The 26,514-nt window shown below is 44.1% G+C and overlaps 1 protein-coding gene and 1 pseudogene across 2 annotated transcripts in view; one reads left to right on the plus strand and one right to left on the minus strand.

The window, feature by feature from the left end:
• CXADR (CXADR Ig-like cell adhesion molecule) overlaps positions 1-26,514 on the minus strand; it is a 76,680-nt gene that overhangs the window by 43,428 nt on the left and 6,738 nt on the right. The window lies entirely within an intron of this gene.
• LOC131479769 (small ribosomal subunit protein eS27-like) lies at positions 25,710-26,060 on the plus strand (annotated as a pseudogene).

The raw sequence follows: 26,514 nt of genomic DNA on the forward strand, positions 1-26,514 counted from the left end.
GGTTATTGTGGGCTGCTCTGACTAGGCTGCAGCTCCCACTGGTTGAGTGAGGGTCTAGTATGTGCTGGGCAGAACCAGGCTGGAATGCAACACCCATTGGTTCCAGTGGAAGTCAAGGCTGAAAACAGAACCAACCCAGCAATTGCAACCACCAGCTGATCAGGGCGATGGACTGTGCCGGGCCCTGTGCTTGCTAGAACATACAAGAAGCTGGTCTGGGAACACCTCAGACAAAGTTTCTTTGGGGATCTCTCCAATCAAAATGCCGGACTCAGAACCCTAACCAAGAAAAGACAGAAGACAGAACAAGTCAATCAACCACCTCAGCTATATGTTGGCAGCGAAATACTGGGCAAATGGAGACTCTATAATGGACTGTCAATCAGTGAATTCTTCAAAGACCTCATCGTGTTTGGAATGGCGAGATTGGCAGCGATTCATAACTGTTGAACTATCAAAACCACTTGAGCAAGACCTTCGGAGCATGCCCCACATCCAGGACCTGGGGCGGGTGAGAGGCTTGGGGGCTTCTCCCTCAATATCCCCCTTTACCTCAGATACATGAAGGAAACAATATGGAAATAATAGTCTTACCCACTTTCCTATAGCCCTTGAACCTTTTTACCCAAATTAACTATGTAAAGACTGTCAAAATAAAAAATAATAATAATAATAAAAGAACATTAAAAATTTTATTTACTTTTATTGGAAAGTCAGATATATAGAAAGGAGGAGAGACAGAAAGATCTTCGTCTGATGATTCACTTGCCAATGGCCACAACAGATTTCGCTGATCTGAAGCCAGGAGCCTGAAGCCTCCCCCAGGACTCCCACACAGGTGCAGAATCCCAATGCCTTAGGCCATCCTCGACTGCTCTCCCAGGCCACAAGCAGGGAGCTGGATGGGAAACGGGGCCGCCAGGACACAAACCAGCACCCATATGGGAGTTCAGCACATGCAAGGCAAGGACTTTAGCCACTAGGCTCCTGTGCTGTGCCCCTAATACATCAGTCTTTTCTACAATGATGTTACTTTTGTTTATCTAACCTATCATCCATTAATAAGCCCTGCCCTTCCCTCAATCCCTTGTCTTTAGTAAGCACCACTTTACTGTAAATTTGCATGAGATTTTGTTTTGGAATTCACACTTGAAGGGTGATCAAAAACTCTTGTTTTTGCTATTTTGGCTAATTTCACCCTACTTACTAACCTCTATATCGTTGCAAATGGCAGAATTTCATCTTTTTTTTTTTTTAATGAAAAATGCTCCAGGGCCTGTTGAGAGTTATTGGGGTCACCCCTACTAGCTGCAGTACCCACTGGTGTGCATGAAGACTGGTCTTGTGGCGGTATGTGTTGATAGAGGCCGCAGTGCCCATCAGTTCGCCTGAGACATGCAGCAGGGGTAGAACTGACCAGGGAGCCGCACCCACCAGTATATGCGTTGGTTGTTGCAGGTGATGGACTGGACCTTAACCTTGCACTAGCTGGCACATACAAGTCAAGTCTGAAATCACTCCAGGCAAAGTTTCTTGGGAGGCTCCCCAACTTACGTGGCTGGACACAAAACTCCATCCACAAGGAAAATCAGAGTACATGTGTTCTGACCATCCAGTGCCTGTGTCAGGCCTGGGTTTCCACAGCATGCCCAGATGCACACAGATGACATGACAGCCAGCTCATCTAGGTCAGGAGAGGATGCCAAGTACCTCATCAGAGGACAGAAAATAAAAGAGTCTGGACCACTCTTCTGGCCAAGCTTCACAACATGTTCCTGGGCCTATGGATGCAGTAAGGTGGACTTCAGCCAACAGACCTTCAAAAGATTTTCTCAAAGCCAATGATGTCTCAGAACTATCAAAACCACTCAAGTAACAACACCCTCAGAACATTCTTCACCCCCGCTGGGGCCTTAAAGACGTCATCAAATGACTGTCCCCCAATCCCAAGTGCTGATACAGTTTGACAATAAGGAGTGGTCCCCTCCCCTTCCCTGCCTGGAAAAACAAGTTAGAGAGAGAGAGAGAGAGAGAAAGGAAGAAGAGAGAGAATGAGAGAGAGAGAAAGAAAGAAAGAAAGAAAGAAAGAAAGAAAGAAAGAAAGAAAGAAAGAAAGAAAGAAAGGAAAGAAAGAAAGAAAAAGAAAGAAAGAAAGAAAGAAAGAAAGAAAGAAAGAAAGAAAGAAAGAAAGAAAAGAGAAGAGAAGAGAAGAGAAGAGAAGAGAAGAGAAGAGAAAGAGGAAGGAAGCAAGGAAGGAAGGAAGGAAGCATGAAGAGGGAGGTGGAGAGAGAAACAAAGAAAGAAAACCTGAAGCATTTATCCACCCACCTTCCTCGATATCGCCACCCTCTCCACCCTAATCAGAGACCCACATTGGTGTGCATCTCTCTCAACTATGCAAACAATGTTAAAAAGAAAAGAAGAAAAACATCCCATTGGATATATGTACCACTTTTTCTTTGTCGTTCAATAACAGCTTAGGTTGTTTCTATTCCCCTTTGTGGCCACTGCAATAAACAGGGGAGTACAGATATTTTCGGCTGAGTGATCTCATTATACACACACACACACACACACACACACACACACACACACGAGCATACATATCCAGTAATAGGTTAACTGGATTAGATGGTAGTTCTATTTTAATTTTTTGTAGAACTTCCAAACTGTTCTCACAACAGTTACACTAATTTACATTCCCCTTGACAGTATGAAAGGGTTCCCTTTTCTCAGAACTCTCACCAGCTCATGCTATCTTTTGTCTTTTTGATAACAAACATCCCGGATGAAGCAAGGTAACATCTCAAAGCCATCCTGCTTTGCAGCTCCCTGGTGTTCCCTGACGCTGGACATGCTTTCATGCACCTGTTGGTCATCTAGATATTTTCCTTGGAAACATACCTATTCAGGTTTACTGTCATTTTATAACCAGATTTTTTTTTTGCTGTGATACTGTTTAAAATATAATCTGGTTATTAATCACTTGTTAGTTGCATAGTTTGCAAATATCCCCAACCATGCTATCAGTTTGTCTCTTCATTCCATTGTTCCTTTGATATATAAGAGCTTAATAGAGCAATATTGTTTGCTGTGCTTTGGGGGGTCTGATGCATTAAATCCTCAGCCATTTCAATGTCCTAAAGAATTTATTTATTTTTCTTTAATAGTTCTGTAGTTTCAGGTCTTGCCGTTGGGCATTAGTTCATTTTAAGTTGATTTTTGTATATGGTGAAAGCCGTGGGGACAGCTACATTGCTCTGCTTGTGCATATCTAACCCTCTCTGCACTGTTTGTTGGTAAGATTCTCTTTTCTCTAATGATTAAATATTTACCAAAGATAACTTGTTTGAAAATGCATGAGTTTTCCTCTCGAGGCTCAGTTTTGTGTCTTCTGCTATTTTCTTTTTACTTGCTAATGTTTCAATGTGAAGAACTCCATTAACAATTCTTCTGAGACAGATTTTGTTTGGGAAAGTCTTTCTCTTCCTACCTGAAGGACACTGAAGGATAGACTTGTTGGGTATAGTGTTTTTTTTTTCTTAAGATTTATTTACTTTTTCTCATGGGAAAGTCAGATTTACAGAGAAAACGAGAGACAAAGATCTTCCATCCACTGGGTTACTCCCCAAGTAACCACAATGGCCGGGGCTGAGCCAATCCAAAGCCAGGAGCTTCTTCCAGGCCTGCCACGTGGGTGCAGGGTCTCAAGGTTTCAGCCCATCCTTGACTGCCTTCCCATGCCACAAGCAGGGAGTTGGATAGGATATGAACCAGAGTCAATATGGAATCACAGTGTATACAAGGTGAGGACTTAAACCACTCGGCTACTGCACCAGGGGTCTTGTTTTGGAGCTTTGAAAGTCTCTTTCTTTAACCTTAGATGGCTTGACTATGTGTCTTGGGATAGACATGTTTGAGTTGAATACTATTGGTGGACTCTGACCTTCCTATATCTGAATACTTATATCTTTATATTTAGGGAACTTCTTGCTACTTACACTCTGAATATGCTTTCTGCCCTTTGGCGTTTTCAGGTCCTGTTCAACCCCCATAACTCAGCTGTTTGCTCTTTTGATGTTGTCCCAATCTTTCCGGAAGCTTTTTCAAACTTTTCTTTCTTTGTATTGTCTGTTCCTATGTGAATTTTCAAATGGCACGTCTTAAAGCTCATTAATTATTCCATTTGATCAATTTAATACTGCCCTCCATCATATTTTAATTCCATTTAATGTGCTTCTTAGCTAAATGACCTAGTCGTTTTTTATATTTTGATTATACTTATTTATTTGAAAGAGCTTCAGAAAGGAGAGACAGAGAGATCTTCCATCTGTTGGTTCACTCCCCAAATGATCCAAATCAAGGAACCAGGAGCTTCTTCCAGGTCTCTTACATGGATTCAGGGGACCATGGACTTGAGCCCACCTGCTCTGCCATTATAGGCCAGAAGCAGAACAGCTACATGGGATGCTGGTACCATAGAAAGAGAACCAGCCTGTTAAGCCACTGTGGCGGCCTGTTATTTTCTTAAATCACTTCTCCCTGTTAAAATCTGTTAGAGTAATGAATTATTTCTCCATCTTTTCTTGAATCTCATTGTACTTCCTTAAAATAACTCTTATATTCTTCACCTGAGAATCTGGTTCAGTTACCATCTGTTGAGCTTCTGATACCTTATTGTGTTCATTCATTAGGTAGGGTCATGGTTTCCTGAAAATTCTTAATGCTTGGCATTTGATGTAATCTACACAGTGAAGGATAGTTTTCTAAACTTTGTAATTCAACTTTGTGTCTACCTTCCAGAAATTCTACGTAGTCTGCTCATTTCCTCTGCCTGTGATCACTTACCACAATTTCAGCACTAGATGGCACCCTAGGTTGAGGTCTGCAACAAGTATGAGGTTGAGGTATGAAGTCAACAAGTATGAGGTTCAGCACTGCAGGGGGTCTCTATTCCAGGTTTGTCCCAAATTCAGGAAATGGTTCTTGTTCTGAATGAACTGCTTCCAGACTCCCACTGTGAGCACTGGCCTGAGGACAGAAGGCTTTGTGCTGCATCTGGTGCTAGGTTTCACCAGGACCTCTGAAGCAAAAATCCTAAACTGATTTTCCCACCCTGTTCCCCAGTACCTGGAATCTTGCTCCACATCTGCCAACAGGGTAAAAGGTAGGGGAGGGGTGGGATCTGGAGTGGAGTAGGTGGAGGGGAGGTAAGGAAATCTTTGGCAACTTAGATATGAGAGTCAAAAAACTCAATCTTTCAATCTCTGGGTTCAGAGGCTGTGGGACCCTGCAGTATTGGGTTTTACACAGTGACAGGCCTGATAACGGACTTCAAGTCTGAAGTCTGGAATATCTTCCTCGCCTGCATCCAAGCAAGAGGTGGGAAACTGCACTGAATAAAGCTGATGAGGGGTGCTGTAGCTGCTCTTTCTTGCTTTGGCTTCTTATACTAAAACTAGTGGTCACTCATCTGGCCGCCTTGCTCTTGTAAAAGTGGATTATTCAAACTGGTTTGTTCGGGAGGAGAGAACTGTTAAAACGTCTTCCTTAGCCGCTACCATTCTTGCTCTTCCTTCCCCAGAAACAGGACAGTTTATGCTGCACCAAAGTATCCTCCTAGGAAACACTTATTACTCACAGATGGAAAAATAATAACATTGCAAGGAGATTCTGGTAGACACCACACTAAAGAAATGACGAAAGTTACTTTTACCATAACATGTTTCCTGATTCAAAAAATGACACAGAAGGTAGGCATGTAGCAAAGCTACGAAGTCACTGCTTGGGACACCTGCATCCCATGTGAGAGTGCCTGGGATCCAATCCAGCTTTCCACTAACACCCACCCTGGGAGGCCACCAGTGATTGCTCAAAACTTAGATCCTCACCACCCATGCGGGAGACTTAGATTCAGTTCCTGGGTCCTAGTTTTCCTGGCCCAGTTTTGGCTGTTGGGGGCACTTGGGGAGTAAAACAATAAATGCAGGATCTTTCTCAGTGTCAATCTCCCTTTCAAATAATATGTACATTTATTATATTTCTCTACATATAGTTATATATCACACACACACATATATATATATAACTTTTGCCATAATTCATACTGAATAAAAAATACATTATCAAGTGAGGAAAAGACACCAAATGGGGAATCTTAAATATCTGTAAATAAGTGAAAATAGTTAATCTGAAAAGGCTACATACTATATGATTATAACTGCATGGAATTTCTGGAAAAAAGTCAAACTACACAAACAGCAAAGGCAGAGAACTTTACAGGCTGTTTAGCTCTTCTGTACAATACAGCAACTATCCCGAGGTGCTTGTCCAAATGCACAGGATATTCAAAGCCAAGAATGAACCCTGACATAAACTATGGACTTTGGCTGATGATGTGTCAATGCAGGTTTACCAGTTTGAACAAATACGCCACTCTGGTGAGGGCCGTTGACAGTGAGGGAAGTTGTGAGTGTGTGTGGGCAGAGGACTAGAGCAACCCTGTGCTGTCTGCAATGAAACTGCTCTAAAAACGACTACAGTTTTAAGAAGACTAAGAGAATGTGTAACTATAATCATAATTATACAAATTAAAACAATGTGCTCTCATATTTCACATATAAAACTGACCGTGATTAAGAACTTTAATAATTGTCAAGTTTGGCAAAACACGGGCAACACAGAAAGTAAATCAGTACAACCAAATGTTAACACAGGACCCAGCGGCATGGCCTAGAGGCTAAAGTCCTCGCCTTGAACGCACCGGGATCCCATATGGGCGCCGGTTCTAATCCCAGCAGCTCCACTTCCCACCCAGCTCCCTGCTTGTGGCCTGGGAAAGCAGTCGAGGATGGCCCAAAGCCTTGGGACCTTGCGCCTGCATGGGAGACGCGGAAAAGGTTCCTGGTTCCCAGCTTCGGATCGGCGCAGCACCGGCTGTTGCGCTCACTTAGGGAGTGAATCATCAGACGGAATATCTTCCTCTCTGTCTCTCCTCCTCTCTGTATATCTGACTTTGTAATAAAAATAAATCTTTTTTTAAAAAATGTTAACACAGCAGAAAACCAGTCAGATGTCAAGGTCTCAGGAACTACCTATCTGTGCAGACTCCTGAAGAAGACCTACAGGAACAATCTCCTGATGGCAGTGGGAAGATAATCTACTACAGGGATGACTTGCTCATCTATTTCCTTAACAAGGGGACTAGTCTCAGGCATTGATCGGCACCTTTAACTTCCTAACAGAATGTGGCTACCCAGTATAGTATCCAAGGAAAAGTACAACTGAAGAGAGCCAACCCAGAAAGAATACAGGATAAATAATAAACTCCTACACCCACAAGTTTAGAACAGTTTCTGCATTTCTGTGCCCAACACCTCATGGATTCCTAAATACAGAGAAGAGCAAAACTTCTACATCAAGCTCTCAAGAGCAGGCCAGAGCAGGGTCCCCTTTTTAAGGCCAGAACACGGTCCCCTTCCTTAGGAACAGAATAAAACCCAGCCCTGACACAGTGAAAGACCATCACAATTTGGACTCTCAAACTAAGACTGCAAATCCCAGTCCTTTAAAATAGGGTTTAGACATGCCAACAGTAGCCAAAGGAAGTGCAGGAACTATGTTTCTTTTGTTCAAATTGAACAAGTACAAAAATTTGCTGATTGTTTCACAGATATGGCTAGACAACTCCAGAACCAGGATGGACACAGCTGGAATTTCTGACACCCTGATCGTTGTTTCTCCCTGACCCTGTACTCCTATAATCCATTTTGTCTTCAACAGACTATAGGCCATCCAACTCCACATGGTTATCAGGAAGGGCTTTCAGTATTCCACCGAACGATATGAGCAGCACTCCTGATTGCCTGGACGATCTTCCCTGGGCCACGTCCAAACGTCATAAGACAGCAGAATACTCACAACTAGCCCTATGTATAATAGCAGTTTGAAGCTGACACCAAACACAGACAACCAGATCTACCTCCACAATCATGGGTTACTTCTCTTGAGGAGGGACTATTCAATAGCAAGGTTGCCATTATCCTATGTGGGCCGAAGAAAATGAGAATTTTTGCATGATTGAATGAGAAAATGATATGGAAACAAGCTTTGAAAACAAACCAGCTTATGCATATCAAAGTTTCACTTTGGGCCAGCATTCTGGCATAGTAGATCAAGACACCGCCTGCACTGAAACCCCAAATGAGCACTGAATCACGTTCCAGCTGCTCCACTCTGCTCCACTTCCTGTCCATCTCCCTGCTAATGTGCTTTGGGAAGGCAGCAGAAGATGGCCAAAGATCCATGTGACAAACTTGGAGTTTCAACTTCCTGGCTTTGGCCAACTCAGCTCCTGCAGTGACCCAGTGGATGGAAAATCTCTCTGTCTCTCCAACTCTGCCTTTCAAAACAGAAATAGAAACAAAAACCCCACTTAGAATACAGAGCGTGTGTTCAGTTTTTTCCTGAGGCACCAACCTGGTCTATCAAGTATTGTCTTCTTTGAACTTTGTTACCTTGCTTACCATATTTTTTAAAGTGCTAATTTTAATACTGTACCTTCAGGTCTGATTCCATCATACAGTACAGATTATCATCTAATCCAATCAGAACTTCACAAAGAACATGACCTTAAACATACATTAATGTAATAATGTAAAGCAGAAATACTAGTTTTAAAATAATACTTTTTTTTACAATTGTACTAAGAAATGAACTGCTACCACCAAACTGTTGGAGCCCTAACCCTATCATATGATTGTCTTAGAGATAAGGCCTTTAACAAGGTGATTAGACCAAATGAGGTCACAAGGGTGTAGCCCTAAACCCTCGGAACATGTGCCCCATTAACAAGAACAGGAAGAGGAGACATCGGAGTATTTTGTCATGTGAGGACAGAGACAAGAAGACAACTCCCTGGGAGAGGTTCCCATCTGACATCCAATCCCTTAGTACCTTAATTTGGGACTTCCCAGTCTCCAACACCCTAAGAACACAGGTTCTACTGTTTGAGCCAGCCATTCTATGGTATTTTGTTATGGCAGCCTGAGCAGATTAACACACATTGCTGACTATTTCCTAAGGCTAGGAAATCTATTATCATGCAAGAGGTATGCTATTCAACTGGACTCACAAGAGAATCTACACACATAGGGAATTCAACAAACAATGGAATAAAGTGTTTACCCATAGTGAATGAAAACAATAAGAAATTATCTGGATAGTTTTTTTAGCTAAGGAGGGGAAAAATGATCTCTGTATATTAAAACTTAGAAACACAAGAATTTAAATTGATTGTTTATCTCAAAATCAGGAATCATGCCAAGGCTTTACATTACTTCATTCAATAGTTACAGAGCCTGTGGAACAGGCATTACAAACAATGACACCAAGGGAACTGCTTTTCAAGTGAAACCTGGGTTAATGTTGAATAACACCAGTTACTTAACTCAGACTTACATGAAAATAAAAGAAGCGAGACATTAGAAGGAAAAGTGAGAAAACAAAGAAGAAGAACTCAAAAACAAGGAAAAACTGTGGGGTTATAATAACATCTTTGTAGATCCCCTAAGAATCTAAAATGATGAGAGTTAATATCGATGGTTTCTAAAGGACCTGGAAGACCTCTTCCAGTACAAGGAAATATATGGCTAACCTTAGAATTCAACTCACATACTTGATTTGGGGACAGAGAAAACAAAGGCATTAAACTGTGACAACTGTGAAGGCCTTACTGCCCCAGCACAAATCTAAACTTTATCTTACAGATGTAAGAAATTCCAGTATCACCAATCCACTAGCACAAACTTAAAAATAGTAACAATAATAAAAAAAAAAGCGGGTACACTGTGGTTTGGAAATAGTGCACTTCCACCAAGATCTTCATTTGTTGGAATGTAATCTCTGGGCCCGGTGCAGTGGCTCAGTGGGGTCGGACTGGAAGCGGACCAGGTGGGCCCAGCATGATGGCTCAGTGGCTAAATCCTCATCTTGCAAATGCCAAAATCCCAAATGGGTGCTGGTTTGTGTCCCCCTATTCCACTTTCCATCCTGCTCCCTGCTTGTGGCTTGGGAAAGCAGTAGAGAATGGCCCTAGGCTTGGGACCCTGCACCGAAACGGATGGCCTAGAAGAGAACACCTGGTTCCTGGCTTTGGATCAGCTTAGCTCTGTCTGTTGCGGCACTTGGGGAATGAACCAGCGGATGGAATATCTTTCTGTATTCCCTTCTCTCTGTAAATGTCTTTCCAATAAAGATGGAGTTCAAAAAAAAAAAAAAGGTAATCCCCACTCTGAGATTTAATAGATGAAACTTAATGTGACTCTGATGTTTGGGATCAGATAGGGTCATCAGGGTGCAGATCTAATAATTGAATCCAAGAGGCTGTTTGGGAAGGGAGATAGAGGTTCCACACAGACACAAGATTTCCTGGGCCACAAGGGGACTCTGCCAGCAGGAAAGCCCCCTGACCACTTGTACAACTGTAAGTTCAAATAAAACCTTTCTTTAAAATTCACCCAGTCTGCAGTATTGTGTAACTGTAAGAGAAAACAGACTACTACATGGGATAATTATGTTTTTTATTCATTCAAAGAAAAACTGTGTACTGATAATTCCACATCAATACATTCCAAACCCAATCACCTTCACCTAATCCAGGCCACCCTTGTCTCTCTCACAGCCTGGATGTAGCCTGCTAGATGGCTTCCCTACATCCACACTTTCTTATTTTGAGCCTTTCTCCAAACTTCCGGGTGCTCTTGAGTTACTGCCATGGTTCTTCACTGACTGTAACATTTAATCCTCTGCCGAGCCTCTCTGTGACCAGATGACCTACATTTTCACACTGCCCACACCCATCATAAGCTGGTCAGTCCATCCTTTCCCCCTGAGCACTCACACACTCCTTCCTGTCCCAAACCACCTTCTTTTCTGGAGGCCAGTGTCACATAGCAAGTAAAGCTGCCATCTACAACAATGGCATCCCATGTAGGCCTTGGTTCATGTTCCAGTTTTTCCGCTTATGATGCAGCTCCCTGCTAATGGCCTCAGAAAGGCAAGCAGAAGATGGCCCACATCAGAGACCCAGATGAACTTCCTGACTTATTTCACACAGCCTAGGCCTGGCTGTTTGAACAATCTGCGGAGTAACACCTCTCTGTTCCCAGTCTTCTCTATAACCCTGACTTTTAAATAAACACGTCTTTAAAATCATGTTATAAAATTTTGCATATATATGTATGTGTGTGTGTATATAGACTTGCCTTACCTCTCCGAGCAAGACACTACATGCTGCATCAGTGACAGCATAAACACAGAAATTTTAAAGATAATATCTCATTATAAATTTGAAGAAGTGATAGGAGAAATCTCTTCACCCACAAGCAGATGGGCTATGAATTATGTGACATGCAACTATACTGTCTCTCTTGAACTGTAAGCAATCAGGGCCTGTGGTGGTGGCCTAGTACCTAAAATCCATGCCTTGCACATACCAGGATCCCATATGAGGGCCTGTTCATGGTTGGCTGCTCTACTTCCCATCCAGCTCCCTACTTGTGTTCTGGGAAAGCAGTGGAAGATGGCCCAAAGTCTTGGGACCCTGCACTGGCATGGGAGACCCAGAAGACGCTCCTGGCTTCAGATCAGCTCAGCCTCAGCCATTGTGGCCAACTGGTGGAGTGATCCAGAATAAGAGCTTTCTGTCTCTCTTTTCTGTAAATCTTCCTTTCCAATTAAAAAAAAAAATTTAAATATCTTTTAAAAAAAAGAAATCTAAGCAATCAACAAAGTGCTTATTACAACAGACCATAACAGCAATCAAGCAATCCTAGCTATCTTGAGGTTAGCAGATCATAATTTGGTGATCTGTTGAAGAAAAAAAAATGGTAATGCATAGTTCAAAGGCACAAATCTTTCACATCAAAAAAGGGAGAGGGCCCGGCAGCGTCGCCTAGCGGCTAAAGTCCTGAACACGCCAGGATCCCATATGGGCGCCGGTTCTAATCCCGGCAGCTCCACTTCCCATCCAGCTCCCTGCTTGTGGCCTGGGAAAGCAGTCGAGGATGACCCAATGCATTGGGACACTGCACCCGCGCGGGAGACCCAGAAGAGGTTCCTGGTTCCTGGCATCGGATTGGCACGCACCGGCCCGTTGCGGCTCACTTGGGGAGTGAATCATCGGACGGAAGATCTTCTTCTCTGTCTCTCCTCCTCTTTGTATATCTGACTTTGTAATAAAATAAATAAATCTTTAAAAAAAAAAAAGGGAGAGAACCCATCAGAAATGAAGGACGGTACATTTCAAAGTAGTACAGAAAAAAATTAGCTGGAATGCAAGTTGGTGGGAATAAAGATAAAACCGTAACAGAAAATTTCCTGGTTTGGAGCCAATCACAGAAGGAACAAGTCAAAAGAAACACTAGTGGGACAAAGATGAAGAAATTCACACTGTGGAAACACATACGGTTGGCATTGCTTTCCCTTCCATATTTTAAAGGCCTATCTTCACCTTCTCCCATGAGCAGCACCTTCTTACATTTACAAAAACACATCTTACCTATCTCCTACTCTCTGAAGATTCTCTGATCCCTACCGGCTAGGTTAATTGCTTCCCACTCTGTATTACACAACATTTCTAGTAGAGAGAGTTGTGTTCACTTACCAGAGTCTCAGTGTTTCATTTCTGAAGGGTGTGCTTCTCGAACTTTGTCCAAACAGCCCCAGGACAGAGCAGGTGGACAAAACCTCTAATGCGCCTAAACCAGGAGAGGGCAGGAAACTCAAAGTAGAGCAAAGACAAAACACAGGAGCTATTTTAAAGAGACATGGTGACGGGACAGAGGGCCAGCAGACCTTTTCAGGAAAAAGGAGGAAGAGACCATTGAGCTGACTTTGTGTTCAAGAAAGCAAAACAAGGAAACAAACAAGCAGGAGATCTGACTCAAAAGGAGTTGAGCAAGCTCAGTCACGTGCTGACAGAGTACAGACTGAACACCGACTACCTTAATGGTAAAAAATGCTAGCAGATTTTGTCATAGAGTAATCCACGTGCGCTTTATATATAACTGTGCTCACATGAGAAAACTGTACTGTTAAGATAAAATGTAGTTATTCTAGAAATACAGCTACAAAGTTAGCTGTTCCTCTTTCAGATATCTCCAGAACAAAATGAAATTAAGGGCTTAGGGACCTCTGACCCGCCTGCAATAACAGGTAATGAGGGTGTTTCAGAGTCAGGCCAGCCTTAGGGACATCCCGCCTAGCAGCCATGGCAGGAGCCCTGGGCAGGCCTGGCTTGGAGACCTCTGATCTGCCCTCCTGGCAGACACAGAGGGCAGTCCCTGTGTCAGGCCTGGCCGGGGACCTCTCCCCACCTGGCAGGCAGGCAGCCCGGGTGCCAATGGCACAAGGCAAAACCCACGGGCCACCCAGTGGTGAGCTCTGGGGACTTGGGGGTGTGGCCTTACAGGAGGTCTGAGGGATAGCACATGTGGGGACAAGCAGGGATCTGAGAATTCATGTCCAGGTGAGGAATAACTACTGAGGAACTTCCATAGCCAGGGCCACTGTACTTGCAAGCAAGCGAGGAGGCTGAGACTGAGCAATTTGGAGGGGGTAACAGGAGGACCTTTAAGGAAAAGACTGAAGTACCAACACACATGCAAGACCTGAGAAGGGGTAGTTAGCATCAATCACCACTAAAGATCACTTACTGGCACACATTAAAGCTAGGGCTGGGGGCCTACCTGGCAACACTGTATCACAGTAACCACCAGTGAGTTAGAACAGGGGACAGGTAATGTTAGGCTAGGCCATGACACTAACCAGCACATGACAATCAGAGCTGGGGGCAAGAATCTGTGGAACTGCATTCTCTGCTGGCACACGCAAGATCTGTGGCTGGGAACAGTCTTGGTTGGGGAGCTAACAGGACACCCAGCTGGGTTGGATTTCCAACTAATGAGGATGGGAGCCACAATTCAGGCAGAGGACTGGGCTGGAAATGGCTACAATCTCCCTCGGCATGGGTGTAGACTGGGTCTGGGTTATGCCAGACTGGGCTAAATTCCAGCACCCACTGGTACTCATGAGAACTAGAGTGGGCATAGAACCAGCTGGGCTGGGTCTCGGCTCCTGCTGAACCACGTAAAAGCTGTGTCTGGGCGTGGACCAGGTGTGGCTGGACTGTAACACACACCAGTAAGAACTGAACTGGGTGTGGGCCAGTTGGGCAAGGACACTGTTTCTGCCTGGATAAGAAATGTACAAAGTCAATCAGGGCCAAGGACCCATTAGAGTGCACAAGATCTTGCACTGGAAAGAGATACGATACAGAAGCTTGGGGAATTCCTTTGTTAGGACGTGGTCCCTGCAGGTGAGCATAAGAACAAAGGCAAAGGGCAGCGCAGACCAGGACATTGGCATTCATGTGGCTGTTCCACTTTCTGATTGATCCAGCTCCCTGCTTAAAGCAGTGCAGGATGGCCCAAGTCTTTTGGGCCCTGGTCCCACGTGGGAAAACAAAAAGTTCCTGGCTTTAGATTGGCTCAGCTCCAACTGTTGTGGCCATTTGGGTAGTGAACCAGTGGTTAGACTAATCTCTGTCTCTCCGTCTCTGTAAATCTGCCTTCCCAATAAAAATAAATTAATCTCTGACCAAAAAGAAAAAAAGGAATCTACATCATTCTGGACAAGTTGCTTCTCTTTTGCTGCTCTAAACCTGAAATAAAAATATGGGAGTTGAATCAAATTATTTATTTCAGATGAGAGTATGTTCTGATTCTGGGCCATCAATCAACAAGGACCCTGCCTCTCCATGACATTATCGTTTCCTCTCCTTTCTGCCCCACCTGTCAACACATCAGCAGGTATGTTCTGAGTCCACCTCCCAATTTAAGTGCAAGCATTAAGCATTGCCTTTGTGAATTATGGAAATGGTTCATTGATTAACCTGAGTTTCAAAGTGAGATACAGGCTCACATTTAGTTCACTAAATGCTTGGTCAATTTCTAGCCTCTTTACAACCACATTCTTTTCTCCACTTATAAGGCTTAATAGTAATAACGATTACTTCATTGTAGTGGCAAAATAATAGATGTGAGCTCTGAGAATAGTTCCAGCACAACCTGGCATTCACTCCTCAATAACTAGCAACCTGCAGACACTTTGATCTTGTAAGCCTGTCATTTCCTGCAATGATACAAACCCCTTTGCAGAGACAGAAGTAATGACTGTTTTGAAGAACTTGGCTCCCAAGGAGAGGAGAAAAAACAGTAGACAGACTGAGATGCAGGGTCAGGGAAAGGTTGTTTCAAGATCAAAAACATAGAACATGTTTACAAATCAAATGGAAAGAACAAAAGCACATGAGAACTGAGACTGAGGAATCAAGACCCTTGGAAAAGATGAAACCCACATAATAGGGAATAAGATACCTGTAATCAAGACCAACAGGAAGGATGTAAGGACTGGATGAGCTTTTACATTGCAGTACAGGAAATTTAGGAAATTTGTACTTTGAGACAGTTCTATTTCCTCTGCGTTTACAAGAGGCACACAAAATTAACTTGGAATTAGGAGGCTGGAAAAAATGACTGACTCCGCCCCCTGGACTTAGGTTTGCCTGGAGTACAGAAGACATCTTTGTCAACTGCATCTTTTTCAGCACTGATTATAATTTACTGTTCATAAGTACATCTTACATTCTTTGCTTACCCTCAGACATTCGCAAAAATGAGATTGCTTGTAAGAAATACTATATATTTTATAAATCAGGACTAGGCAAAATGTAATTATAATGGAAAGCCAGATAGAAACAAGCATAGATTTTAACATGTAGATGATGGACTTTTCTGCAAAATCTGTTGAGTTGGACTGTTACCCACTCTTACTTCCCTTACAAATGGACACTTCCAGCTTTAGAAGCATTCAAATTTCAATTCTAGTCAAAATTATTCTCATCCTTTTTCTTCCATCTAAAGAGTGCATTATCTTCCTGGTATTCTCTAACACATAGATGTTAATTTTAGCATTTGCTGGGAACCTAAATGCAAATAGCATATTTTGCATTACGGATAAAGCAGATGGGTTGCCATGGTGAATATTTTCATCACTTTCGGAGAATATGTATCACCCCATTTTAGGAAACGTTCCTTTGCCTCTTAGCTCATGACAACCTGAAGCTTGCTCCTTTTCTTTTTAGTTAACATGAGACACGCCAAGTGAATCTTTCCCAAACAATACTCTCATGACCCATTTTAAGATCAAAGAAAATAAGAAATCCAAAAATAGATATAACAGTAGAGAGAGTAAATAATGTGCATCCTTCAGGAAAATTCTGAAATTTATAAAGACAGGCTAATTATAATAAGAAAATCTTGGCTGTTGAGAGCATATTTTATTTGATTATTTAAATCTTAATCTAAATTCCTTTCTACTATCCCAAAATGAATTCAAATTTCTCAACAGCCATTATCAGGACCCATTTTATCCTGCCTTTTTTATACCTCTCAATACATGCATTTATTTTCACCACAGAGAAGTGAACAGTATGATTTTTTTGTGTATACATTTATTTCCTCTGTCTTATGAATGCTCATAATTATAAAATTGAGATGGCTGATATCATTTTGAATGTAAAACATTTTGATGATTACATGAAACTATACAGGAAACTAGGGATTTCAGCTCATTGCAAACAGGAAATACTATGTGGCACAAATAGTTATCTTAAAAGACAAATATCATGAGAACAATTCCAAAGGTATATTCCACGTTGCAATCTATCCATGTTTTTCAGGCTAGAAGTTCCAAGACTTCTGCAAAAGGTGAGTGGAACAAAAGCTCCACGTGCCAATCAACATGTCAGTCACCACCTACTGGAGAGGCGCTTGGTGCAAAGGGAGATACACAGTACGTCAAACACCAGATTTAGAAGAAAGGAACATAGAAATTATGTTAACATCTAAACAGTAGTAATTTTATTACGCATATATATACATGCACATTAATTTATATACACAAAACATTCAACAAATACACATTTTTAAGGTTTATTTATTTTTATTAAAAAGTCAGATATACAGAGAGGAGGAGAGACAGATAGGAAGATCCTCCATCTGCTGTTTCATTCCCTAAGTGGCAACAATGGCCGGAGCTAAACCAATCTGAAGCCAGGTGCCAGTAGCTTTCTCCAGGTCTCCCACGCGGGTGCAAGGTCCCAAGGCTTTGGGCCATCCTTGACTGCTTTCCCAGGCCACAAGTAGGGAGCTGGATGGGAAGTGGAGCAGCTAGGATATGAACTGGTACCCATATGGGATCCCGGTACACACAAGGTGAGGACTTTAGCTACTAGACTACCGCACCAAGCCCAGTATGCCTATTTTTAAAAGATTTGAAACACAGAGAGTTTAGACAAAGAGACAGAAAGAAACAGAGCAGCATAAACAGACAGATATGAGAAAACACACTCTGCATCTGATGGATGACTCCCCAAGTGCCGACAACAGCCATAACCAAGCCAGGCCAAAGTCAGGAGGCCAGGATTGCACCAGTGTCTCTCTCCTACATGCGTGGCAGAAACTCAAGGACTTGGAATCCTCAAAAAATATATCTAATTTCACCTTTTTCTTTTCATCTTTTAATGTGGTTACTAGAAAATTAACAATCATTTATGTGACATGCATTTTATTTCTATTTTGCACCAATGTCATAATTCATTGGCACCATTTTTTGGCTTTAGCACTTGATTAATATAAATGAGGGTAATATATGTTGTTCCTACTCTAAAAACATGCAATGAATTCAAATGAGATGTGTGAAATTATCTTAAAAAAAGAGAGAAAAACAGCTATGAGGGTTCCGGCAGGACGGCTCAATGGCTAAATCTTCACCTTGCAAGAGCCAAGACACTACATGGATATCAGCTCATGTCCCAGTTGTTCCACTTCCCATCCAGTACCCTGCTAATGGCCTGGGAAAGCAGTAGAAGATGGCCCAAGGCCTTGGCACTCTGTATACACACAGGAGACCCAAAAGAAGCTCCTAGCTCCTGGCTTCAGATTTGTTCAGCTCCAGTCGTTAAGGCCAACTGGGGTGTAAACTAAGTGGATGGAAGACCTTTCTCTCTGTCTCTCTTTCTCTACATAAATATGATCTACCTTCCAAAAAAAAAAAAAAAACTAACTAGAGTTTAAAAATCTTACAAAAGAAAGAAACAAGGAGGAGGCCAAGGGGCCCAGCGGCGTGGCCCAGCAGCTGAAGTCCTCACCTTGAACATGCCGGGATCCCATATGGGCACCGGTTCTAATCCCGGCTGCTCCACTTCCCATCCAGCTCCCTGCTTGTGGCCTGGGAAAGCAGTCGAGGATGGCCCAAAGCTTTGGGACCTGCACCCGTGTGGGAGACTCGGAAGAGGTTCCAGGTTCCTGACTTTGTATTGGCGCAGCACCAGCCGTTGCGCTCACTTGGGGAGTGACTCATCGGATGGAAGATCTTCCTCTCTGTCTCTCCTCCTCTCTGTATATCTGACTTTGTAATAAAAATAAATAAATCTTTTAAAAAAAAAGAAGAAGAAGAAGAAGGCCAAAGGGGCTGACTCCTAAGCAGCAGGGCTTGGGTCTGGTGGCTCAGGCTTGGGGCCAAGTGGTTCAGTTTGTCCCAGGGGCGGGATCCCACATGGGAAAGCCCTGGGACCACCCAGTGGCTCAGTTTTGAGGGGGGAATGTGAGAACCTTAAGGGTCACACTGAAGCACTAGCCCTCACGGGAGATCAAAGCTAGGGTATTTAGGATTGATCAATGCCCAATACCATTCATTGGTGCACACTAAAGCCTGGGCTGGGGGCCTACCTGGCAGGGCTAGATCACAGTACACACCAGTGAGAATTGGAACAGTATAGGAATTTCTTGGCTGAGCCATAGCACCAACTAGCATGTGGGAGAACTGGGCCTCGGGGGCAGATTGTATGTTGACTGTATGGGCCCACTCTTGTGACCTGCAATTTCAGCTGGTTTTCTTGGGAGCTGGGAGTGGTGACAGGCTGAGCAAGGCATGACCATGGAAACCTCCAACACTCATGGGTACTGGTATTGGGTACAGGCCGGGCTGGTCCAGGCTGCAGTACCCACAGGCACATCCAAGACTACAATGTGGGGCAGGCTGGGTCACCACATCCACCATTCATACATAGGCTGTGATGGAGCGGGTAACCTGTGACTGGTAGTGGCCTAGCATCTGCTGGCAAATGCGAGATCTGGGTCTGGGAGTGAGTCTGGTGGGTAACTCCCCTCGTGGACCCTAGCTCCCATTGGTGAGGATATGAATCAGGCTGTTGGTCAGACCAGGTAGGGTAGCTCCAACTGTTGGCAAGTATGTGGGTTGCTCTTGGAAGCAGGTGGATCAGACAGGGCCAGATCAACCGTAGCTCACTGGCAAGTGCAGGAGCCAGGCTGGAATATTGGGCATGCCTGGCTAAACTATCACACCTGCTGGTTTGCATGAGTCAGGGATGGGAGTGGATTGGGCATGGCCAGGCTGCAGCATCCAATGGTGAAGGCCAAGATGGGGGATGGGCTATGCTGAGCTGGGTCAGAGCAACCACTAGCACATGCAAAAACTGTGGCCAGGAACAAGCCTTGTTGGGACGATAATGGGACATCCTGAATGGGTTGGGGTTCCAACTGGTCGGCGTGAGAGCCAGAATGGGATGATGGTCTAAGCTGGACATGGTTGCAGTGTCCCTCAGCATGGGTGTGGACAGGGTCTGGGGTGTGCCAGACTGGGTTAAATTCCAGCATCCACTGGTGCTCGTCAAAGCTAGAGTAGGTGTAGGACAGGCTAGGCTAGATTTTTGGCTCCCACTGGGTCATGTGAATGCTGCATCAGGGCATGGACTAGGTGTGGCTGGGCTGTGACACCCAACAATAAGAACCAGATTGGGTATGGGCAAGTTGGGAAAAGCTACTGTTCCTGTCAAGACAGGAGGTGGACTAAGTCAGCCTGACCCAAGGTACCACCACTATGTGTGAGATCTGCCACTGGGAGGAGACCCATTAAGGACTTTGGGCACTCCTTTGTCAGGGTGCAGTCCCTGCAGGTAAGTACAAGAACAAAGGAAAGGAGCAGCTCAGACCAGACCAGGTTACTGTACCTGCCAGCACATGTGTGGCTCAGGTCTGGGGGTGGGCCAGGCGGTTCTAGTTCACAATACCCACTGAAAGATCTGATAACCTGGATGGGGTGTTGGACAGGCTGGGTCTGGCCACATCATCAGCACATTCACATTAGGGCCAGAACTGAGAGCTAACTGCCAGTTTAGGCAGCAGCACTCAAAAACATAGGGGAATAGTGGGGACTACCCTGCTGGGCCACTGCTCCTGCTGGTGAGTATAAGAGCTGGGATTGTGGCAAACCAGGCTGAGCAGGGCTACAACACCTGTTGGCCTGCATGTGAACTGGGTCAGGCAGAGAGCCAATCTGGGTTAACCAACTGTATCCACCAATACAGGCATGAGCCGGAGTAAGGGCAGGTGGGTTGGGCTTTGATGCAGCATCAGCTGGCAAGTGCTGGGGGCAAGACCTGTCAAGCTAGACTGCAGAATCACCCGGAAAGTGCAAGATCCAGTGCAAGGAGTGGGTCTAGCGGGGAGGATGAACACACCTCTTTGATGGACTGCAACTCCTACCAGTGAGCATGAGAACCAGGACTAGGGGCGGGCCTGGCTAGACAGTTGGTGGTACCCCACTGGCATGAGTGTGGGTTGGACAGTGGAGTCGGTTGGGTTGAGTTCGGCTTCAATGCCCAATGCTGTGTTTAAGCGCTAATGGGATGTGGGACAGACCAGCAAGTCCACTGCACACGCCAGCAGGCACAGTAAGCAGAGTTGGGGACCAGTGGACGTAGTTAGGGGTCACTCTGACTGGGCTTCAGCTCCCCCTAGTGTACGTGAGGGCTAAGGGTATGGTGGGTAGGGTTGGGCCACAGCACCCATTGGTTTGCAGAGAAAGGAGGGCAGAACAAACTGCTAACTATCCCAGAGAAACTTGACAGCAAACTTCTGGGCAAATGGAGACTCTGAGATGAACTATGTCAGCCAACTGACCTCGGAAGGATTCCCTCATCCTTGAGGTATCAATATCAATAGCATCTCAGAACTATCAAAATAATTTGAGTAGAAGAACCCTCAGAACATACTCCTCAACGGGGACCCAGGGATGATATCAGGTACTAGGGAGACTGAGCATGGTCTCTCCCACTGTATCCTCCCCTCCCCCAGATACAGCAAGAAGAAAAAGAAAATGTGCAAATATGGTCTTACCCACTTTACCCTGATTTCTGACCCTTTCCACTCTGATTAACTATGGAAACATCATCAAAATTAAAATAAAAAAAAAAAAAAGAAGAAGAAGAAGAAAACAAAAGCAGCCATGAGGGACCAGTGCTGTGGTATATATAGCACACTGAACTTGGATGCTCTACTTCTCATTCAGCTCTCTGCACCTGGGAAAGCAGCAGATGGCCAACCTGGGAGACCCTAAGGAAGTTCCTGGCTCCTGGCAGTGGTCTGGTCAAACTCTGGCCACACAGCCACTTAGGGAGTGAGTCAGGTGACAGAAGATCTCTTTCTGTCTCTCCTTCCCTCTGTAAATCTGCCTTTCCAAGAAAGATAAATAAACCTTTAAAAATTTAAAAAATGTTATGCTGCTTCAGTTTTACTACTCATAGGTTTAATGATCTGTGATAACTGTTAAATTTACTGTATATAAGCGAAATGGTTATTTTTTCCATTCTGCTACTTTTTATAGCTGCATTTCCACTTAACCTGCTGAAAACTAATTTTAAAAATTGGACCCAATCCTCGCCTTGCACGTGCCAGGATCCCATATGGTTGCCGGTTCTAATCCCAGCAGCCCTGCTTCCCATCTAGCTCTCTGCTTGTGGCCTGGGAAAGCAGTTGAGGACGGCCCAAAACTTTGGGACCCTGCACCCATGTGGGAGACCCAGAAGGCTCCTGGTTCCTGGCTTCAGATGGCTCAGTTCCAGCAGTTGCGGCTCACTTGGGGAGTGAATCATCGGACAGAAGATCATCCACTCTGTCTCTCCTCCTCTCCATATATCCACTTTTCCGATAAAAATAATAATAAGATAAAAATGTAAAAAAATTCATAAAAAAGTTATGTTGGGCCTAGCACGACACCATAGTGGTTAAAGTCTTCTTGAATGCACCGGGATCCCATATAGGCACCGGTTCTAATCCCAGCAGCCCCGCTTCCCATCCAGATCCCTGCCTGTGGTCTAGGAAAGCAGTCGAGGATGGCCCAAAACTTTGGGACCCTGCACCCACGTGGGAGACCTGGTAGAGCTCCTGGCTCCTGGCTTCGGATCGGCACAGCTCCAACTATTGCGGCTGGTTGGGGAGTGAACCACTGGACAGAAGAGTTGCCTCTCTGTCTCTCCTCCTCTGTGTATATCCACCTTTCCAATAAAGATAAATAAATCTTAAAAAAATATATGTTAAAAAAATAAGTATGGTCACTTTTATGGCCCAGATTTAATAATTCATTCTAGAAATATCAGATTTCACATTGCAAACTGAGCTAGATTAAAACTATCAATTCTTACTGAAGAAACAGTTTAACATTGCTGAAACGGGTCCAGCACTCTGACATAATAGATAAAGCTGCCACCTGCGGTGATGGCATACCACATGGTCACTGATTTATGACTCAGCTGGTCTGCTTCCAATCCAATCCCCAGATCATGGCCTGTGAGAAAAGTAGCAGGAAATGGCCCAAGTGCTTGGGTCTCTGTCACCCAGGCGGGAGATCCAGATGATGCTTTGGCCTGGGTCAGGCTCGAGTCATTGCAACCATGTGGGGGGATAAACCAGCAAACGCGAGATCTCTCTCTCTAAAACTCTGGTTTTAAACACAAACCTAGAAGTGATTGTATGGACTATCAAAGAAACTTCCCATGGGAGCTCCCAGGATTCACGTACTCCCAGCACTCCTTACTTGTGAGACACACCAAAAAGAAACAGGGAGAATTGTCCCAGCAGTTTGCCAAAGGTAAAGCTCAAAAAACTCATTTCACCAGCTTGGATGCCCCCTGGAATTCCCCAAGCACACAGCGTCTATACAGCGAAACCACCACTTCTATCAAGAAGATATTCTATCAAGAATATCAAGATATTCTATCAAGAAATCCATTAAGTTCACTCAGAACACATATCCACAACACAGGAAAGTGGCCAGCTATGCTTTTTCTTTCTGAAATACTTTTATTGTTTGTCTAACTAAATAAAAATCACAATGCAGTTTACAATATATCTTTGATACGATGAAAAATTTTTAAAACTTTCCCCAAATTACAATTTCTCACGCACATATAAGCACCGGTTTAACCACTAACCCCTTGTCTCACCAAACACCAAATGACAAACAAGCACGGATCTTATACCAACTTGCCAAGACCTGTTGTTGTGGCTTCCTTCCCTATCCTACCTGCCATCTATGAATAAAGCAGGCGTCAGTCTATACTAGCAACTGGCCAACTAACATTTATTGGAAATGCTGCTGATTCAAGACCTTGAAGGCTGAAACTCTACTTACCAATTAGAATGGAGATAGCAACGGAGTATTAAAAGAAAGCTACAGAAAATGTAAGCAAGAAAGCACAGAAGAGATAAACTAGCTCCCTTCACTACCATATCATGGGTGCACGTAAACATCTTAAACTTGTTACAGTATTCCTTTATGTGGAGTCAGTAATATTCAAAATCTGAATTTATAAATATGAATAAGAGTGAGGCTGGCACCACGGCTCAACAGGTTAACCCTCTACCCTGTGGCAGTAGTATCCCCTATGGGCACTGATTTGTGTTCTGGTTGCTCCACTTCCCACCCTGCTCCCTGCTTACAGCCTGGGACAGAAGAGGAAGATGGCTCAAGGGTTTGGGACCCTGAACCCATGTGGGAAACTCAGAAGTTTCTGCCTCCAGCTTTGGATCAGCTCAGACTTTACCCATTGCAACCATTTGGGAAATGAACCAGTGGATGGAAGATCTCTTTTTGTCTCTCCCTCTCTGCAACTCTTTCAAGTAAAAATCAATAAATCTATATATACTTAAAAAAAAAAAAAAGATCATGTTATATCCTGGATAGATGTGGCAATTGGAACCACAGAAGGGACTTACAGCTAAATACGAACAACTTAGGAGAACAGGAAGAGTCACGTAACATACCGATAATTTCTGCACGGGTATTTTGATAGCTGCAAAGGTCATTCGGGCCTAGCGGCTAAAGTCCTCGCCTTGAACGCACCGGGAACCCATATGGACGCCGGTTCTAATCCCGGCAGCTCCACTTCCCATCCAGCTCCCTGCTTGTGGCCTGGGAAGGCAGTCGAGGACGGCCCAAAGCCTTGGGACCCTGCACCTGCGTGGGAGACCCGGAAGAGGTTCCAGGTTCCCGGCTTCGGATCAGCGCGCACCGGCCGTTGCGGCTCACTTGGGGAGTGAATCATCGGATGGAAGATCTTCCTCTCTGTCTCTCCTCCTCTCTGTATATCTGACTGTAATAAAATAAATAAATAAATAAAAAGGTCATTCAATGAGAACAAACTGAGTTCAGACAGATTCAATTGGAGGTATCCGTGGAAATCCTAAGCAAAGATGTCATGTGGGTGGTTTGATACATTTACAGTCAAAGACCAACTAGAAAAAAGAGATACTAGAAATAGACTGGAGGCTCTGAGAAAGTAACAGGCAACTAAAACGATAAACAGCAATCTCAGCACTTCCAGTACAAGGAAACCAGGTACAAAAGAAAATGAGGAATAGCCGGAGAGGGGAAAGGAGACTATTACAAAGAGATAGTGATGCTGTTCAGAGCCTTTTGTGTGACGTGGCTTTTACTCTACTCCACACCACAGTCTCATTAGAATCCTACCTGTCTTCACAGCCTGAAGGTGTGATTGTACACTGAATATACAATAGCACTACAGTTTTACAGAAGTAGAGGAGGGTGAAAGATCACAAAAGGGTGGATGATTAGTGGACATAAAGGAAAATAATGGAATTCAGACAATACAGGCAGAACTTTCAAGCAATGGGGTAAAGAAAGGAAAAAAGACAGGGGCCAGAGCATGGCTCATCAAGCCAACCCTCCACCTGTAGGTGCTGGCGCCCCATATGGGCAACTGGTTCTAGTCCTAGCTGCTCCAATTCTCATCTAGTTTCCTGCTTGTGGTCTGGGAAGAAAGGCTGAGGTCCTTGGGCCTAGATGCTTGCGGCCCTGCACCCATGTGGGAGACCTGGAAGCTCCTGGCTTCTGATCAGCTCAGCTCCAGTCATGGCAGCCATCTGGGACATAGACTAGCAGATGAAAGATCTCTCTAGTTCTTTCTCTCTCTTTCTCTCTGTGTTACGTTTCTCCTTCTCTCTGTAAATCTGTCATTCAGACAAAAGCAAATAAATCTTTTTTTAAAAAAAATGCATGACCTGAAAAAGAAAGAAAGAAAGAAAAAGGAAGAAAGCAATAGGAGAAACAGAGCAGCACTGAGACACACAGGGCAGAAGGGATATAAAGGGGGAGAAACAAGCTCCTTAAAGTGGATTGGATCCAGGCTGGGTGTTTACTAAAGTGATTAAGGCTTGTCTTAGCACCAGGAGCAGCCAGAGCCATGCCCAGGCCAGTGGACCGCCTACATGCCTTTGGCTCGAGATTTACTACATCTCTCCTTGGAGCAGGAAAAGAAGAAACATAAAAACAAACTGCTAATTCAAAGACTGAATTCTCATTTTATGGATGTAACAAATGCCCAGGTTGTTACAAGATCACCACAGTTTCCAGCAAGCTCAGAGGTTCTCTGTGTAGGCTGCTCAATGATGTTGCACCAGCCTACAAGAGGAAAAGCTGCACTCACAGAAGGCTGGTCCTTCACGAGCAAGCAACAGTACGATCCGCACAGCTGCCCAGACTCGTGTTTTCTCACAGAAAGCCTTACGGCTAATTCAGTGATTCTAATGAAACTACCAAGAGCATGTAACTTTGTTTGATTTTTATAAGCAATCGAAGCTATCCCCTATTTTTACGTCAGCTTTTCAATAAAATTTTTTGATTAGGAGGAAAAAAAAAAGACACGTTCTGTTCCAAGACCGACATCTCAGGACTCAGTGCCTGATTTGAATCCTGGTTTCTCTACTTCCTGTCCAGCTTCGGCTAACATGCATCCCAGGCAGCATGAGATGTGGTGTGTCCTGGACACCTACTTGAAAAATCCACACTGCAGTCGTGGACATTTGAGAAGTGGGTCAGGAATGGAAGTTTTCTGTCTTCCAAATATAAAAATGAATTCGTCTTTTAAGCTGATAGAAATCTAGACACAGCCAATGCACTAACAGACTGATGTCTGTGAGAAGCCAAAGGAGTCAAGAATCTGAAGAAGGACTCTGAAGGATTTTAGAGCAGAACGATGACATTTGCCAAGTTCTCGGTCTGGTGCTCGTCTGC

The sequence above is a fragment of the Ochotona princeps genome, chromosome 3 (genome assembly GCF_030435755.1).
Source record: "Ochotona princeps isolate mOchPri1 chromosome 3, mOchPri1.hap1, whole genome shotgun sequence".
Lineage (NCBI taxonomy): Eukaryota > Metazoa > Chordata > Mammalia > Lagomorpha > Ochotonidae > Ochotona > Ochotona princeps.